Below are 19,498 nucleotides of genomic sequence, written 5' to 3' on the forward strand. Positions count from 1 at the left end.
ATACCTCTCGAGCCTGAGCTGCTTCACCTCAGAAACTATTACTCTAACCTCGGGCTGATCTGGAGCTACAGGCTGCATCAGTATGATCTCTAGAACCTGGTCGACCTGGACCCGCTGCTCTGGGGTACCGGCGACGGGAATCTGTGTTCCTCCCCCGGCCTGAGATGTAGCAAGAGCAAGTAGTATCAATCCTGCCTGAGCCAAGGTACTGAACATGCTCAGAAATCCGGCTAGAGTCTCCTAGAGGGCTGGTGTAGTAACAGGCATCTCAAGTGCCTGCCCTCCAACTGGAGCTACTGGTGGCTCCTCTGTAGCAGCCCGTACGGGTGCTCTGACTGCACCACATGGATGTCCTCGGCCTCTACCCCGCCCCCGGTCTCTCACGGCTCTAGCAAGGGGCGCAGGTGTGTGGTCATCTGATCAAGTTGTACGTGTCCTCACCATTTGTGAAAGAATAGAAAGACAGAAATTTAGAATTCGAAGACAAAATCTCGCACGATAAGGAATCAAAGAAGTGAAGTTTTTCCTAACAGTTTCATAGCCTCCCAAAGATAAGTACAAACGTCTCCGTACCAATCCGCGAGACTCTACTAAACCTACTTGTGACTCATAACACCTATGAACCTAGTGCTCTGATACCAACATGTCACGACCCCAATTCCCCTCCGTCGGATATCGTGATGGCACCTAGTCTCTAAGACTAGGTAAGCCTAACAATTTGCGGAATAACTGAATATACAACTGAACTCAAATTCTCGACATATGAAATATAAATAAAAATTGTGATTTAAATAACTACAACTCCCAAAACCCGATAGAAATAAGTCACAAGCTTTTAAGAGAAAAATACTAAGTGTCTCTATACATTAGAGTCCAAAGAGAATAAGGAGAAGAACAAAATAAGGATAGATGGGGACTCCGGAGTCTGCGGTTGCTGGCATATGTACCTTGAAGTCTCCACGTACAGTCTAGCTCACTGGTATATGGTCTGGTAAGCAGTACCTGGATCTGCACAACGGTACCTAGTAAGTGTCAAGCCTAACCTCGGTAGAGTAGTGACGAGGTCAGGTCAGGGCCCTAGGCAGAAAATATAATAATACAATAAAATGATTGAGAAATGAATAATGAGAAATTACAGAAAGGTAGCAGCACAACAAATAGAGGTAAACAATAGGGGCGCTCCCAAGGTATAACCTCGTAGCCCCAAATGCATATACACAACAGGGGAATCTCCCGAGGTACCACCTCGTAGTCCCAAAAGTAAATATGCAACAGAGGATCTCCCGATGTACCGCATCGTAGTCCCAAAAGTAAATATGCAACATGGGATCTCCCGAGGTACCGCCTCAGAGTACCAAAAGTAAATATACGAAAGGGGGAGCTCCTGAGATATTGCCTTGTAGTCCCAAAAGTAAATACACGATAGGGGAGCTCCCGAGGCACCCCCTCGTAGTCCCAAAAGTAAATACACAACTCATAACCTATGAAACAATGAATTTACAGCAAGGAATCATACAGCTAAAGACTGAATACAAGATCACGGAAGCAAGTAATTCAACTAAGCATGTTGCACAAATTACAAGTAAGAGTTAAGGCACATAGACATGCTACATTACGCTAAACATGGTGACTACACAGACTAGAACGACTCAGTTAAGGATTTAAAAGAAAACTACCCAACAAGAACCATATTTTTCAACATTTAACCCGAGTACGCACTCGTCACCTCACGTACGCGGGCTTTCCGTATTTCAGATATCGTAACAATACCAAAACCTAATGGGAGTTTCCCCTACACAAGGTTAGACAAGTCACTTACCTCAAATATCGCTCAATCAGTCGATAAGAATGCCTTTCCCTCGACTTTGCGACTCCGACCAAATCTAGCCAAAACCAAGTACATACTATAAATACAACTACAAGAAAATAATTGAAGTAATGAAACTACGACTTTAGCAAGAAATTAGGACATCACCCCCAAAAGGTCGACCCGGACCCACGTCTCAGAATCGGGTAAAAGTCATAAAATACGAACACCCATTCGACCACGAGTCCAACCATACCAATTTTACCAAAATCCGACATTAACTCGACCTTCAAATCCTCAAATCTTATTTTCAAATTCCTAGGCTCAAATCCTCGAATTGCATCTCAAAAACACATAATCTAGTCAAAATACTCAATGATAATTTAATATTATTGACTAACAATGAACACAAGTGACTTACCTCAAGTTTTCCCATGAATTCTCGCTCAAATATCGCCTCAACCCATGTTTGAAAGGTCCAAAAATGACAAAAATGTCGAACCCCTTCTGTTTTGTAGCTTGACCAGTGTTTCCGCTTCAACAGAGTACTTAACCGCATCTGCTGTCTCGCAGATGCGAGGTCCTCCCCGTTTCTGTGGCTTTTTCCGCTTCTGCGGACAAGAGGTCCGCTTCTGCGGCCTCGCTTTTGCGGTCGACACTGCCGTTTCTGCAGAACCAGCTGCCCCCTTCACTCCGCATCTGCGGCCTCTGGCTCGCACTTGCGAGCTCGCAGGTGGTGAAGCGTGCGAGCTCGCAGATGCAGAAAGCTTCACGCACCTGCGACGCAGCCCCAGGCCAAGCCCCAAATACGCTTCTGTGCCTTGCCATTCGCACCTGCGGTAGCGCACCTGCGAAAATAGTTCTGCATGTGCGATTGCACTAGAAGGCAAAAAATCTCAGCTTTGTTCTAAGTCCGATTTCGATCCGTTAACCATCCGAAACTCACCCGAGGCCCCCGGGACCTCAACCAAATACACCGACAAGTCCTAAAATCATACTAACTTAGTCGAGCCTTTAAATCACATCAAACAACGCTAAAAATATGAATTACACATCGATTCTAGCCTAATATATTTTAAAACTTCAAACTTCTACATCCGACGCCGAAACCTATCAAACCAAGTCCGATTGACCTTAAAATTTGCACACAAATCATTATTGGCATTATGGACCTACTCCAACTTCCGAAATCATAATCTGACCCCGATATCAAAAAGTCAACTCCCGGTCAAACTTTCCAAAAATCATCCAATTTTCCAACTTTCGCCAATTAACGCCGAAATAACCTACGAACCTCTAAATCAACATCCGGACATGCTTCTAAGACCAAAATACCTTACAGAGCTATCGAAACTGTCAAAACTCTATTCCGAGGTCGTCTTCATATAGTTCAAACTACGGTTAATTCCTAGAACTTAAACTCTCAATTTAGGGACTATGTGTTCCATTTCACTCCGAAACCAAAAATAAATCCCCCGACTAATCACGTAACCACAAAATGAAATAGAGAGAGCAATAAATAGGGGTTCGGGGCTAATACTCTCAAAACGACCGACCGGGTCATTACATATCACTACAATTATTTTACTACTAGAGTATCCATTATATCTGAATTTTACATAATAACCAATTGTATAACATTAACCACTTCTAACTTCATACTCTTCCTATTCAAAATGTACCCATTCTACGAATGTGCAACATGAGCTTTGTCACTATTGGAAAAAAAAATACATTTTCAAACTTTGTCACATCCAACAAGTTCAACGACCCACTAACCAGAAGAAAAATATGAAATTCACACACCTATTGCACGTATCTACTTATGCTTCATAGGTACCCAAGATTCAACAAAATAAAAAGATAAATCACAAGGATTCATGTCTCAGGTAAAGTGATACAAAAAATATCTATAGTTCATATAGCATAGTTGAACAGGGGTGAAACCATGATATTTTATTTATGAAGAAGGAGAAAGTAATGACTAAACAGAAGAAAATGGGTACCTAGAAATGGATATAAAATAAAAGTAAATAGATACATCAAGGAACAAGATAATGAAGCTCAACAACTCAATTGAAATAACAGCAAGCACAACAGTAATTGTCTACCAGCTTTCAAACACTTGTTTCCCATAAAATCAGAAGACTTTTGATACTCTAAAAGACCCCAAAAAGTGAATTGAACACCGACTGATCTCTTTCCACTTAAGACATGTTAAGTATCTTTTCGATCTTCCTCCTAAATATCGATCAGAATCCCTTTATCCCTCTTTTCTTTTTCCCATAAAATTTCTCTAAGAGTTTTTGCTTCCAGCTCAATTAAATTCTTCTAGAACCTCCCCTATTTTATTTTTTTACCTCTCATTGTTATCTTTTTTTTTTTACTTTAAACCTGCCTGACCTCATAAAATTAGGCCTAGATCTATTACCTCCTTTATCAAACCTTATACCTAGTCAGTCCACCTTTCTAAATTCAATGCAGAACTAACCAAATCCTAGAAGACCCATTTATCAATTAAATGAAACAGAAAACCAACTAAGGAACTGATTTAGTATTCTAAAGAATGGACGATGACCTAAACAATAAGATCAAAAGAAACAGGACTAATCATGAAATTCGAACCATTCAACATGCTCAATAATAATTAATCATGTGACTAACATCAATTGTATTCAATCAATCGATCAAGAAATCTAAATACTCTTAGCATGCCGTGGCTACAACTAATCATGCTTAAAAACTAATATGAAACAAAATAGATAATAAGTCATGCCTTTTAAGCTAGGTAGAGATACAAGAAAGAAACAAATAATAATACAAATAAAAGCCAAAAGAAATAAAGGGAGAAATGTACCCATCGGAGTTCAAACGGATCGGCCAAAAGGATTTCCGGCAGGCCGAAGGGATTGTTACACTAACACTGGCCGAAATTTCCTTATGCAAGCCAGTGTTACATGTAACAATACCTCTAGCAAGCCGGAGGAATTTGGAAGGGGTCTAGCCGGATTTTGGGGGTCATGAAATAGTTTGGGACTAACACAAATCGATAGTTCTCATCGAGACTAGTCGATTGGTGTAGGTTTCATCACCAATTGGGCCGTGATTGAAAAAGAATCGAGAAAGAGGCAGATTGGATAGGTTCTCAATTTTTAGATCTGCTATTGAAGGAGTTCTGTGTGTTTTTAGAGGAAACTAATATCAGAATATGGATGGGGAGAGGATAGGGAGTGTATGGTGATAAATTAGGGATGTCTGGAGGTTTCCTGTGGCGGCGGAGGGCGACGAAAATGATTTTCGGCCACCCCGGATTCCAAATTGGGGCGAAGAGAATTGGGGTGGCTTCAAAGGTGATTAATTTTGTTTTAATGTGGTAAATTGGCGATACAACATAGTTTTGGAATGAAACTACGCCGTTTGAAACTCTTAGGGACTCGGGTGTGGATTGGGTGATGGGCCAGATGGGTATAGGGTTTCAAATTGGGCCATCAGACTGGCCAGGCCAGTTTACTAGAGCAGAAGTGGCCCCTTTCCTTTTCCTTTCCTTTGCACAATTAAACTCCTTTTAATTCTAAATCCAATTAAATTCTCCTTTTTGCACAATTGTCCTAATCACATAATGATCTAATGATCAACCATTAAAATTAAAATTAACCTACTATGCTAATTAATTATGCAACTAACAAATCCTAAAAATTGCAAAATGAATGATGATTAATCCTTTTTTATGATTTTTGTATTTTTAATGCAATCAAAATGCGGTTAGTGCTAAAAATACAACTAAAGTCCTAAAGTACAATAAATAAATAACAACAAATATTTTTTATTATTTAAAGTGTTCCTAATTATGCGAAAAATGCAAATAAATACAATAAAATGTAGGGGAAAAACACATGTGGACAAAATTTAAGAAATATTTTCAAAAACCTAGCAACAATAGGTATTTTACTAACATAGCAGCTAAATAAATACATATCTTATCAGAAAGCTATAAACATGGATCAATAATCACGTTTAAGAAAATATCCAAATAATTTCATTCCTAAAAAAGTGCCCAAAGTGATTCAGTTTTCTAAGAATGAGCAATAGTGCTAAAAATAAGCAAATATGACTGGAAACTTATTGGGAGGATTATTTCATTCCAAAAATAACTCCTTCCTCCCGGTCGGCATAGTATACCCTTTTTTGAGCGAAAATCTTATCACAAAAAGAATTTAATTCAATAAAAAAGTTATTTAATATTATTTAAAGTATATTATATGTTGAATTTTATTTACCGTATATTTATACATAAGGAATAACAATGGTATACATAAGCATGTAAATATTAAATTTGTTACTATTTATACAATTAATGTATATTGAATAATAAATAATAGATACCTCATATATATAAAAATATATATTCTATATGTCAAATATACATAAAATATATTCAGATTTTGTTAAATATAGATAAATTATGCATTAAATATATAATACATACACAGAATATGTACAAAATTATATATATACACACACATATCAAATATATACTATATAAATTAAAAGATATGCGTGTATTTTGTATATTTGTTTGAGAGAATAACAAAAATGTGATTTTAAGAGCAACTATTTATTTGAAGAAACATTACATAGACAAACGGTAAGTTTAGAAAGTTCAAATTAATGATGAGAGAGAATTGTGGATAGATTAATATGGCACAAAATTAATCCCTTAAATTGTAGGTTAGTGTTTAAATGTTTAAGAAATTGATAGCTATTAAATAAGGTAAGGAATCTTTAAAACTACTATAACTGTAAATTGAATGTGCTTTTTTTTGGAATAAACAAAAGTACTACTCTTTGTATAAAAAATATTTAATAAGAGTCCTACCATGTAAAAATCTCTAAAATAAAATAAATGTACACAAACAAATAAAGAGAAATTCTTACAATTCTATAAAAGTAAAAAATGATAAAAAGACCATTTTGAAGTATTTTAGGAGTAATTTCCATTGAGGCAAAAATTATGTACTCACAAGTATAAGTATGTGTGAGTCCAAAGGTTACTTTTTAATCGGGATCTTGGGCTTGAAGGAACACTATGATCATTTCTGCCTCATCCATCGGCGGTTTGACTCTCGCCGCTTGTTGTCTCCATTTTTTGGCGTATTAACGAAAACTTTCCATGGACTTCTTCTTCAAATTTGGAATAGAATTCTTATTGGGTGCAATATCCATATTGTACTGAAACTGGCGGACAAAGTCTCGAGCCAGGTCATCCCACACGTGCCAGTGCGAGTTTTATTGGTCCATATACCATTCTGAAGCAATCCCAAAGAGACTCTCACTGAAATATGTCATCAACAACTCTTTTTTACCACTGGTGCCCCTCAACTGGTTACAGTATCTATTAAACTTTGGTCACGTAGATCTTCTATTTCGCCGGAATTCGTTGATTGCTCCGTACGAATTTACAATGGAAAAACTCCTGTTCGTTGTAAGATTATTGAAGGAAAGGTTGGTCATAAATTTGGAGAGTTTACTTCTACACGGAAATGAAGACCTTCGATAACAAATATAGGACTGGGAAGAAAAAAAGGGAAAAACTAAAGTCTAAGCGCATATGGCACGAAAAGAAAATCCTATTTCGGTAAGACTTGATCTGAATCGTAGTTCAGATTTAAGTTGGTTTAGTGAGGGCGAAAGGTCACCACGCGCACCGTACTTCTCAAATTTAGGAGTTTTAAATTCGGTAGGTAGATGCACATGTGGGAACATGCACAAATCAGAGTAAGAAACACTTTTCTGGCCATTTAGGCCTTGCATGTTCTTCACGCTCTGTTCTAAACTTTTCATCTTTCAAGCCATTTCCTCTTGCTCAACATTCTTAGAAGGTCTCTCCACTTCAACTGAAAAGTTATACTGAGGGGTTTGGTTGAATGAATCGGGTGTAGCATTGGTGATCTCGAGCGAAAAATAAGAACCCTATGGAGTGAAAGTTGGTGGCTCAGTGTATGATCTTGGTATGTTTGGTTGTAGGATGGTGAAGGTGGGAGCCGCAGAAATGACCACTAGTTCTACTCTTGGTACCGATGCTTGGGGACGAGCAGCATAAGGCATTTTAGTAACACTGTTGGGTGTGGGACCGTACCCATAAGGGAAGAACGGGTTTGGCATGGGGACACTTGTAATCCTGGATGTCCTAGGAACCATTTCTGGGAACCCACGGATAACAAAAGGGGTTTTTTCCATTCACCCACACATCCCACATTTCTATCATGCGGACTCGAAGTAGTCTATTCTCTTCGGTTGTGGCTGATTCTGGCGGAATGTATGGTGTTAGACTATCTTCTAGGTTGACAAAAGGCAAGTTGCTTTTATAGGCCATTGGTGCACTTCTCTTTGAACGGGTGAAATATGGATGAGAGGCCACATTACCACAAACTAACCACCAAAAAAGTAAACTTTTTTGACACATACAACAAACTCGTTAGTTTAGAGCAATTAAAAGATAAGAAAATCACACGTAAAGATGCAATGCACCTAGCAGTTAAAACGCTTCTATCATTTGTTCGAACGGTTGCATGCCTCATTCCGGCTTCAGTTATTATTTCACTTCTTTCATATCCCTCTTTTCTTTACCTTTCTAACAACCTCTCTTTTGGTTTTATTACTCTCTGTTTTTTATTCTTTGTTTTGCTTTTCTTACTCGGGTTTTATTCATGGTTTAGATCGGATCCTTCGGGGATTGCCTACGTATCATGACGCCGCATGAATCACACCATTACATAATTCAGGGAAATGAATGCAAAAATAAAAGAAGACTATTTTTAGGTTTTTAATATTTTCATTAAACAAAATCTTTTTGGGTTTATCATTACATGACTCGAAAACGGCATCAAAACAGAATTCAAACTGAAAATACATTGAAAAGAACATAGCAGACTCAAAGTGGGAAATAAACAACAGACTCGACAATCATAAAGTTGATACAAGGAAAAAATAAATTGTCACGACCCAAAAATCACACTTGTCGTGATGACGCCTATATCAATACTAGGAAAGCTGACAACATCAATAACCCATATTTTTTTTAAATACTGAAAACATAATAATTAAGTTTAAGAGAAAATCCCACAAATACTGGATATAAATACATTCCCAAACCCTGGTGTCACTGAGACATGAGTATCTAAATGATAACAATTTCTGACTGCTAAAAACACTGTCTAAAAATTTAGAACAGTACAAAAACAGAAAGAGAAGAGGGTCAAGGTCTGTGGACGTCAAGAAGCTACCTCGATAATCTCCAACAGATAAAAATCTGAGAACTAGCAATCATCGTATACGAAAGTACCTGGGTCTGCACACGAGGTGCAGAGTATAGTATGAGTACAACCAACTCAGCAAGTAATAATACTAAATAAATAACTGAAAGTAGTGACTAGCTTCTCAGCTAAGTCCAATTACAATAATTTCCAATATAAGAAAGTAGGCATGCTTGCAAGTTCAACAATTAAGGCCCAAACAGTAATTTCATATCAGGTTGACTGAAACAGGAGATAATATCTTTCAGAAATTTTCCAGAACAGGGATATATGACAATTGTAGTACAAATCATAGAGATAATATCATCTTAGAGAAATTGTCACTCAGTCATCCCACTCACTCAACACTCGCACTCAGTAGGTACTTGCACTCATTTGGAGGGGGGGGAGATGTACAGACTCCGGAGGGGCTCCTTCAGCCCAAGCGCTATAATCTGCACGGACAACTCATGTGCTAGTATAATATCTGTATCCGCACGGATAACTTGCGTGCTATAGTATAATATCTCACAACCAGGCCCTCGGCCTCACTCAGTCATAAATCTTTCCAGTCTCTCGGGCTCTCAATAATCATGAAAATTAGCCCAAACAACAATGATATGATGCATCAATAATGAACAATAGAGACTGAGATAAAATAAATAAGTAAATTGTGACTGAGTACAAAACTACAATTTAGCAGATAATTCAATATGTACACGACCTATGTGGGTCCCTACGGTGCCAATACATAATCTAAACATGATTTATGGTTCAATTTATCCACTACATGGAGAATGTACAGATAACAACAAATTATTCAATTACATAGTTCCATAAAATTTGACCACGTCACAATTCCTACGGTGCACGCCCACAAGTCCGTCACCTAGCATGTGCGTCACCTCAACACCGATCATATAACACATAATCTGGGGTTTCATACCCTCAAGACCAAATTTAGAACTTTTACTTACCTCAAACCGTATAATTCTTTATTCTGCTATGCCTTTGCCTCGCGAATCGGCCTTTGAACACCTCAAATCTAGTCACAATTAATTCGATTCAATCAATTCAAATTATAGAAATTAATTCCATATGAAAATAAAATATTTTCCAACAAAATCCGAAATTACACTAAAAACTCGCTCGTGGGGCCCACATCTCAGAACCGAAGAAAAGTTACAAAATATGAACGTCCATCCAACCACGAGTCCAACCATACAAATTTCACCAAATTCCGACATCAACTCGACCCTCAAATCCTCAATTAAAGTCTTTGAAGATTTCTACCATTTTCAACCCAATCTTTACCCATTTGAACTCAACAATCTTTCTACAAACCTTATTGGTACGTGTATGTATAATAATATTTTCATACCCAAGAATCGTACTCTCAATCACCCATCTTTAGCCATACTCGAAATTGAAGACTAGGGTTAGAACCTTACCTCTTAGGTAAAGATCTTATGATATTTCTTATTGGATTTCAAAGCTTGAACAAGTGATGAACAAAGCACTTGGGCTTCTTTCTCTCTCTAGAACACTCTCACTTCTCTCTAAAATATCATATTTTTGCCTTCAAAATGAGCCCCAAAGGCTATTTATCAAAATAGAGGTCGGGTTATTAAAACCATAAAATGAAGCTCCGGGACAGGATCTGCGGTCGCATATGCGACCCCATAATGCATCTGCGGCCCGCGAAATGGCCCCTGGGAACTGGGCACATTCTTATTGAGTATGCGACCATTATGTGGTCCACATACTGATTCTGCGGTCACAGAATGGACAGCAAAATACTTCTGCGGCTGCATAATGACCCAAAATTTGCTCGAGTTTCCGCTTCATTCTTCGGTAAATCCGCGGTCCACATAATGTTTCTACGGTCGCAAAATAGACCGTAGAATGTCCTTCTTCTGTCAAAAATTTTCCTCAACACTTAAGTGCATTCTTCAACCCAAAAAGTTCGAGAAATTTCTACAACCTTTGTACTAATTAATCTACCTCGGCACCACAAAACCTTAATTTCCTTAGCAAAACTTTCCGGGGTCGTTACACATAAGTCCACATCCGGTCAACCTTTTCAACTTAAGTTCTAAACCTTGGAACTAAGTGTTTTAAATCATTCCAAAATCTCACCGGACCCGAACCAATTACCCGGCAAGTCAAATAACAACCGTAAAGCACAATTTGAGGAGTAAATGGGGAGACAGGGTCGTAATACTCGAAACGGCCGGCTGGGTCAGTAGACAAACTCTAGACTCAAAGCAAAACTCTAGCAAACACCTCTGGTGACATCCGTCAGTCACTACTCTGGCATGTTCTCAATCTCGTCATATAGGACCTCCAAATCAGTCATAACCTAATGAGTGAAATTCAACGTTGTGGCGAAAAACATAGCTTTAGTTATCTTTTCACAGTCATTGTACTTCTTGGCAGTGTAATTATCTATCTCCCGAATTCTAGTCTTTGTGGCCCTTTGATCCCGAAACATCCTTTTGATTTGCTACTCTCGGACTTCCACCAACTGTTGGGCTTAATCTCTCTGATTTCGCAGGTTTATCACATTCCCTTCTAGCTTGTTTAGCAAGTTGTAACAATGCTCCCTTTGTGTCTTAAAGTCTTTGTCTTGTCGACTTATTTTGTTTTCAAGGGCACTCAGATCTTTCCTTAAGCCAAAAACCTCTTCTTCAAGGTTATGTTTTGCTTGGCGAGCCAGCCTTAGATGATTCTCCACGTCTTCTCCCAATTTGATTATCCTCTATCGGGCGCTTCCCCGTTTTTTCACAGTTTTTGTCAAGTCGGTTGCATAGTCAAATATTTTCTGCCTCAAGTTGGCAGTGATCTTTTGATCCCTTTCACTTCTCACCGGTATCACCGATGCCCTCTTGATTTCTCGGAGTTGGGCTTGAAGGGCCTCATTTTTGCGAGCCAATATCTTCTTTTCTCCCTCATCCTCGTGGGCTTGCAACTCTTTACCAAAGTTAAGGACTCTTAATTGCTCTTTTAACTTATTGATAGTGGCCCGGTATTCTTCCTCCTTGTCTACTCAGGCCCATTGTTCCTTTGCCCCATCAGTAAACTGTTGGACATGCGACCTTTTGGCGGGCCTTTCTGGCTCCTTATTTACCCATACCATATGGTGTAACCTGATTTTACCTTCTTTTTTGATAAATCTTGCACCTGTGTGTGGGGCTCCAAACACCTACATCAATGTCAGACCATGTGAACCATATCATCAAAAACATCAGCTCTCGGACGCAATTCGACCACCTGTGTACTCAAATCTTCATCATGAGGGACCATTTGGTACCTACCCAGCTGACTTAAAAGCCTATGTGAGGCATAAGGCTGAACGCTCTGAAGCCCCATAAATAGCAAAAATTAGTGATCGACTGATATGTAAATAACTTCCTTAACTGAGAGCCAATCGAAAGTGCACTGGATTTGCCTTACAGTTAATGAAAAAGGTATGTAAACCAAGATTCGGTACCCTCTAGAAATTTGTATCCACTTATCCTTGTTTCGTATTCCTCAATGCAACTGACCCTACCTATCCCGTAGTTTATGTATCTGGGATGGTGACAAAGATGCTCTACCAACCACATTTGCAATAGCAAGTCACAACCCTCAAAGAACCAGACCACAACCCTGCAGGATGTCAAAACTTGATACATTCCTGAGAGAGCCATTGGCACGAGAGTACTATTGGTATGTTTGGTCAAGATGAAGGCGATTCCTGCGATGCGTAGGTCTATGTTTCCATCTTCCTTTAGGAACACTAAAGTTTGTAAAAATGCAACTATCAAAGTCAGGCTTCTGTGTGACTCCCACTTATCTTTCTTCTCTTTGTTGCACAACCCGGTGTCTTGAACCTCAAATCTCTTAGGATCCCTATACCGACTATGTAAGAAGATAGAACCCTTCAGCCAAATTTGTGCTTTTCACATGTCGAATGATACTCAAGAGATCCAGAAATTTATGAGCCTTGGTCACTGAACTTTGCCCCTCTTTTCCCAAGTCATCCCACCACATTCCAAGTCTCAAGGGAACCTCATCTATGACTTTGAACAGTGCTCATTCTGCACAAGAGATATGATAAAAGGAGTCAAAACCGACACTATTTTCAAAAATAAACGGGGTGACTTACTTTTGAAAGATTCATTTTAATGAAAGCGAAAACAAAAGGGGTAGTTATTTTTACAAATACAACCCTTCAGCATTTGAGGAAAGTTTTTAGGGTTGTGTTCACCAAATGGTGTGGATTTTGGGAGAATAGACTTACACAGGTTGACCTATGGCTATCCTTAGAAAGGCGGTCTTTCGGCGTTCGGGAGAACGTATTGAGGCTGCCTCGACAAGAACGGCTCAGAGGTGATGAAAAAGTTATTACATGACTCTATTTGAAATGTTTTTGATGTATTTTCATCTTTGGGTTATTTTGCAAAAATGAGGCCGAACTCAATGAAGGTTGCCTTTGTATCTCACGGCTAGTGAGAATCAAACCCGCGTAGTTTGGTGGGTTCCTAAATTAGGGGGTAATGCATGACACTCTTTTTTTGAAAAATCAGGTTTATTTTGCAAAAGTCTTTGAGAAACATTTTGACAGGGTCTTGGTTTTAAGATACCGGGAATTTAAAGAAAAAAGGTGAATTCCCCTCTTATTTTATCTCCCTTGATTGTTCTCCATTTTCGTTCCCTATTCTAGAAGATAATCAACATGAAAACCGAATAAATAATGTACAAATAGAACATAAGATGCAACATGATGGTCTTTAATTTGGGGTACACTTATCCTAGACAGACCAAGCCCCTGTGTTGTGTTGTATGTGATGCACACAAGCATTCCTACTAGGGATCCGACATGAGGACATATTCTTCTAGGGTTAAATCCTACAAGAAGTGAAGTTCTAGACCTAGCTTATCCGAGCGGATAACTCGAGCCGGGATGGGGGTAACATACCGGAAATACAGAAGCTTTACCGGCTTAGCAACTAGTCCATTTCTCATTCTAAAATTATGGGTGTGACACTTATAACATAAAAGGGTCATGCGTATATGTACTCCCAGTATATGTAAAAGACTCAGAGAGCAGAAGAGTTACGTAACAATTTATATAGACATTTCACGCAAATATCAAAGCAGTAAATGAGCGACAATTAACACATTAGAAAAAATATATAATATCAGATAAATCACAAAAGCAAAATATAAAAAGCACTCTAAGCTCAAATTCTGAACCCTAGACAAGAGATTTTGGGTTTGATCTCCAGCAGAGACGCTAGAGTTGTCACACCTCCTTTTTAGAGGGATTGTGGAAAGAAAGGAGTTTTTCAATTTATGTGACATTATTTGAAATGAGATTGGTTTTGTTTAATTTAAAAGTCGCAACTTGGAATTATTTATTTTCGGTGTTCTAAATCACCGATTTATTTTAAATCTAAACTCAAGGAAGTTTTGACTCTGAATATGGTCCGTGAAATACAGACGACCGGGTAAGGAATTCTATTAACCTGGCAGATGGTGTGAGGCACTCCCAGATTCTGTGGTTTTAGCACAGAATAATTATACTTGGATTTAAAATTATCCGGATATTTACATGTTTTTAGGACTTATGCATTTTACCTTTTACCGCTTTTAATTATATATTTTAAGTAATTATGAAATTTATGTTTTAAACAAGCCACGATATCGTGCACCTGTAATTTTCTTTTTGTACGTATTGCAAATCATGTCACGCGAACGTACCCATAATTTACAACATGTTTGATTATTATTTATTTGAAGTTGAGGGTCAAGGCACACGAGCACACACTTAAACTTGGGGTTACGTGATAGCATCCTAGGATACGTTATCATTATGTATCATAGCTACGCCACGGGAACCGTACCCATAGTCATGATAATTTATTTTATTAATCGCGCCAGAAGCAAACTACGATTGTTCATGAATTGTTTTCCGAAACTAGTTTGAGGTTGTTTTAGAGGTCATGGGTTATGGAATACATTATTTGTGGAAAAGTATATATTAATAGAGGTGGGTCTATAGGTTAAATCAACTAATTATTGGATAGGTTCAATTTTGGTTTGAAATTAATCATCGGAGTATGTGAATTTAAAGGAGCAATTTCATAGAGAACTTTCGATTAATTTGTCTAAACCATTAAAGGAGATGTATTATATAGCTAATAAGGCTTAACGATTTTTGTCACATCTTTTCCTTTTATTTTGCTTAGCCAAAGTTGTTTGATAATTGGATGACAATGTGATGGACCAGATTTAATTGGGTATCACACTAAATCCTTCATCAGGCCGAAGTGTGAATATTATTGGGCCTGGATGTATAACCCATAGCATCAGGACTCTGCAATAATGTCGATGGCCACTTCTAGACCTTAATTGGTTGGGCCAAATCGATTGTGAGATTTAGAGTCTACTTGACTCTAAACCCCACGCACAATAATGTCTAGGTCCATAACCATGCCCAAAGTCTTGTAATGGCAAAGGCCCATTAGCCTATACACATCCAACTCAAATCTACCCAATCTTTGTATACACGAGCACAAATGGAGGTAATTATAGGATATTTACAATTTCAGCACCCAATTGGCATCTCAGAATTTGCATTAATAACCATATCTGAATGTTACAGAATAACCAACTATAGAACATTAACCACTTCAAAATCCTGATAGTCTTGTTCCAAATGTACCCACTGTACGAATGTGCAGCATGAGTTTTGTCACTACTGGAATAAAGAAAGCACACTTTTAAACTTTGTCACATCCAACAAGTTCAACGGCCCACTAACCAGAAGAAAAAATAGGGAATTCACACACATATTGCACATATCTACTTATGCTTCAAAGGTACCTAAGATTCAGCAAAATAAAGAGATCAATCACAAAGAATCATGTCTTAGGTAAAGTGATCGGCAAAATATCTATAGTTCATACAACATAGTTGAACATGGGTGAAACCACGATGTTTTATTGATGAAAAAGGATAAAGTAACAACTAAACAGAAGGAGATGGGTACCTGGAAATAGATTAAAATAACATTAAATAGATACAATAAGGAACAAGGAATGGAGCTCACCAACTTAGTTGAAATAACAGCAAGCACAACTATAATTGTCTACCAGCTTTCAAACACTTATTTTCCAAAAAATCAGAAGACTTTTGACACTCTAAAAGACCCTAGAAAATGAATTAAACACTGACTTATCTCTTTCCGCTTAAGACATGTTAAGTATATTTTGGATCTCCTGCTAAATATTGATCGAAATCTCTTTATCCTTCTTTTTTTTTCCCCGAAAATTTCTCCAAGCGTTTTCGTTTATCATTGCTTTCTTATGTAATTTTCAGATTTTCAGTTGTATTTTATGGCTGATGCTCTATGTTAAAAATGAGGGGAAATGGTTCTTTATAGGCCACTTCTTAGGGTTTCCTTTTATCTTTTTCTTTTTCTTTTTCACCTCCACTCCCTTGTATTTTTCATTTTTCAGGCCTTCTTATCCGACCTATTTCTAGAGGTTTCAAACTTTTTTCTTGCTAATTTGTCCTTCCTACGCTCTTTCCTTGAAGTTTCTTGATAGTTACTCAAATATTTCGTAAGTCAAATTCTATAACGACCCGACCGGTCGTTTTAAGAATTAGCATCTTGTTAAGTGGCTTAAGGTCTCGAGTAGCTTCGTGTTATATATTATGACTTGCGTGTGTGGTCGAGTTTGGTTTTCAGATGATTCGAGATTTGGAAGGACGATTCTTGTCTTAGAAGCTTAAGCGGTAAGAGTAAACCGGAGTTTGACTTTTTTGTAGACGACTCCGGAATGATATTTTTATGATTCCAATAGCTTCGTATGGTAATTTTATACTTAAGCATATTTTCGGATTTGGATTTGGAGGTCTGTAGGTTGATTTGATATATTTTAGCAAAAATTGGAAAGTTTGGAAAGTTGAGAGGTTTGACCGGGAGTTGACATAGCTCTGTTATGTCATTTGGGACTTGCATGCAAAATTTGAGATTATTCTGGGTTGATTTGATATGGTTCAGCGCGAGTTGTAGAAGTTAAAAGTTCATAAGTTCATTAAGTTCGATTTTAGGTGCGATTCGTAGTTTTGATGTTGTTTGATGTGATTTTTGGCCTCGAGCATGTCCGCGTTATGTTACTAAACTTGTTGCTATGTTCGGATGGAGTGCCGAGGGGCTCGTGTGAGTTTCGGGTTGGTTTCAGACCATTTTTAGGCCATTTTTAGTTGCTGATTTTTGGTCACAGGGGTATGCATCGCGATTGCGGACTTTGGATCGCGTTCGGGAAGAGCAGATTTGCTATTTAGGCATTGTGAATCGCGATCGCTGAAGCCTTTTCGCGATCGTGTAGAGAAAATTTTATTGTCACTGACCCGACTTTAGAAGCTTATATCTTGCAATATATAAGGATATTGAAGATGATCCAAAAATGAAAGTTGTAGCCCTTTGAGTCTAGTTTTTAAAAAATTAAACCGTTTGTTATTTGTAGTTTTATACAAAATATTATGGTTATTACAGTATAGACTATCTAAGAATAGTTTGGGAAGGGTAATGGGAATTTATTCATCGCGATCGCGAAGAGTAAAATTTGTGCTAAAATTTTTTTGAATCGTGATCGTGAAGGGTACCTCTAGAGCAATATTTAGAGTACTCTATTTCAAAGGTCTTGGTCATCTTATCATATTTTGAGGATTTATCATAAACTTTTAAATATGTAAAATGCGAATTTGAAGGCCGATTTGATGTCTGAATTGGATAATTTTGGTATGGTTGGACTCGTATCGGAATGGGTGTTCGGATTTTGTAAATTTTGTCAGGTTCTAAGGTGCGGTCCTGGGTTGGCTTTTTAGTTTTCATTAAATATCGAAGCTTTATTATCCAGAATTATTTCCTATCATTTTTATTTATGATATTAAGTTATTTTGGCTAGATTTGAGCCGTTCGGAGGTTGTTTCACACGAGAAGGTTATTTTAGAGTATCAATTTAGCTTCTTTGAGGTAAGTATCTTGCCTAACTTTGTGTGGGGGAACTACCCCTTAGGATTTGAGTCGTTTGTGCCATTTGTGTTATGTGAAAGCCGTGTACGCGAGGTGACGAGTACGTACTCGGGCTTATGTGTGGAAAATTGACCGTCTTAGACTCTTAGGCTTCTTTCATGTACTTATTTAGAATTATGAGCACATGTTATATCTTTTATTCGTCATGTCTACTATCACACGCTTTATTTGAAGTTGTCGTTACATGTCACATTCTTCACTTTTCGAGTTTACTCTTACATGCTTTATTTGAAGTTGTTATCACTTTTCTCATTATGTGATTTCTTTTATTATGGAGTTACTCTTCGTTGAAATTGTTGTTATATGATATCCTTTTGTTGTCGGGTTATTCTCATGCATTTAGACGTAGTGCTAGTTCGTGCCATCTCTTTCATTGTTAGCCTATTCATATACTAGAATCTGAAGTTTGTCATTTCATAAAAATACTTTCACTATTGAGTTTATCCTTAAACAATTAATTGGAATTGAGGTTATCGAAAGTCATTAATCTATTTTAATTGAAGTTGTGTTTAAAGGGGGTGTTGTTCCTTGTTGAGTTACTTTCCCGTTCATTTTGTTGTTATTGAGATTCTATACACATTGTATTGAGCCGTGGGCTATTTGTTATAGAAATATTGATATTGTTGGATCTTTGAAAAGGTTGTGGCCTATGGAACTTGTGATATAAGTTGACATGCCGTGTTGTTGTGATGTTAGCATATGTGAGTTGTTTTGTGGTTGGTTGTTGTTATGCGGAGTATAAGGGCGACATTTCACCGTTGTTATTATGCGAGGAATAAGGGTGGCATCTCACTGTTGTTGAATGTACGGAGTGATATGAGTGGCTATTATACAGAGTGATACATGTGGCTATCGAAGATATAAGGGTGGAAATGTCTGGGATAGTGTGTTATGGCTTGGGGACATTGTGTTGGTGATTTTTGTGTTATGGCGTGCTTTTCCTTATGTATGTCATATACCTTGCGTGATTTGTTTTGTTGCTTCGACGAGCTACTCGATGTCTTTGATATTACTTGTTGACTTGGGCTACAGTAGTATACTTGCACAAGCATACACCGTAGCATGCCACTTATGCCAATTATTAATCATACCCATGTGTTCTTGTATTATTGGTTTTCATATTGATATTGAGCCTGTGACCACGCCAGGCACATTGTGATTATGAGCCTATGATCATGCCGGGCGGATTATGATTGTGAGTATGTGACCACATCGGGGGGATTGTGATTGTGGGCCTGTGACCATGCCGGGTGGATTGTGAATGTGAACTCATGATCATGCCGGACGGATTGAGATATTGGCACGTGA

The 19,498-nt window shown here is 38.0% G+C and overlaps 1 long non-coding RNA gene across 1 annotated transcript; it reads right to left on the reverse strand.

Annotated features, from left to right (window-relative positions):
* Nucleotides 1-515: 515 nt before the first annotated feature.
* Nucleotides 516-5,145, reverse strand: LOC107775768 (uncharacterized). The gene is made up of 2 exons (XR_001645818.2): nt 4,665-5,145; nt 516-1,008 (listed from the first exon to the last, which is right to left on the reverse strand). It is a non-coding gene; the product is annotated as an uncharacterized LOC107775768 (long non-coding RNA).
* Between the last annotated feature and the right edge of the window lie 14,353 nt (nt 5,146-19,498).

The sequence above is a fragment of the Nicotiana tabacum genome, chromosome 22, assembly GCF_000715075.1.
Source record: "Nicotiana tabacum cultivar K326 chromosome 22, ASM71507v2, whole genome shotgun sequence".
NCBI lineage: Eukaryota > Viridiplantae > Streptophyta > Magnoliopsida > Solanales > Solanaceae > Nicotiana > Nicotiana tabacum.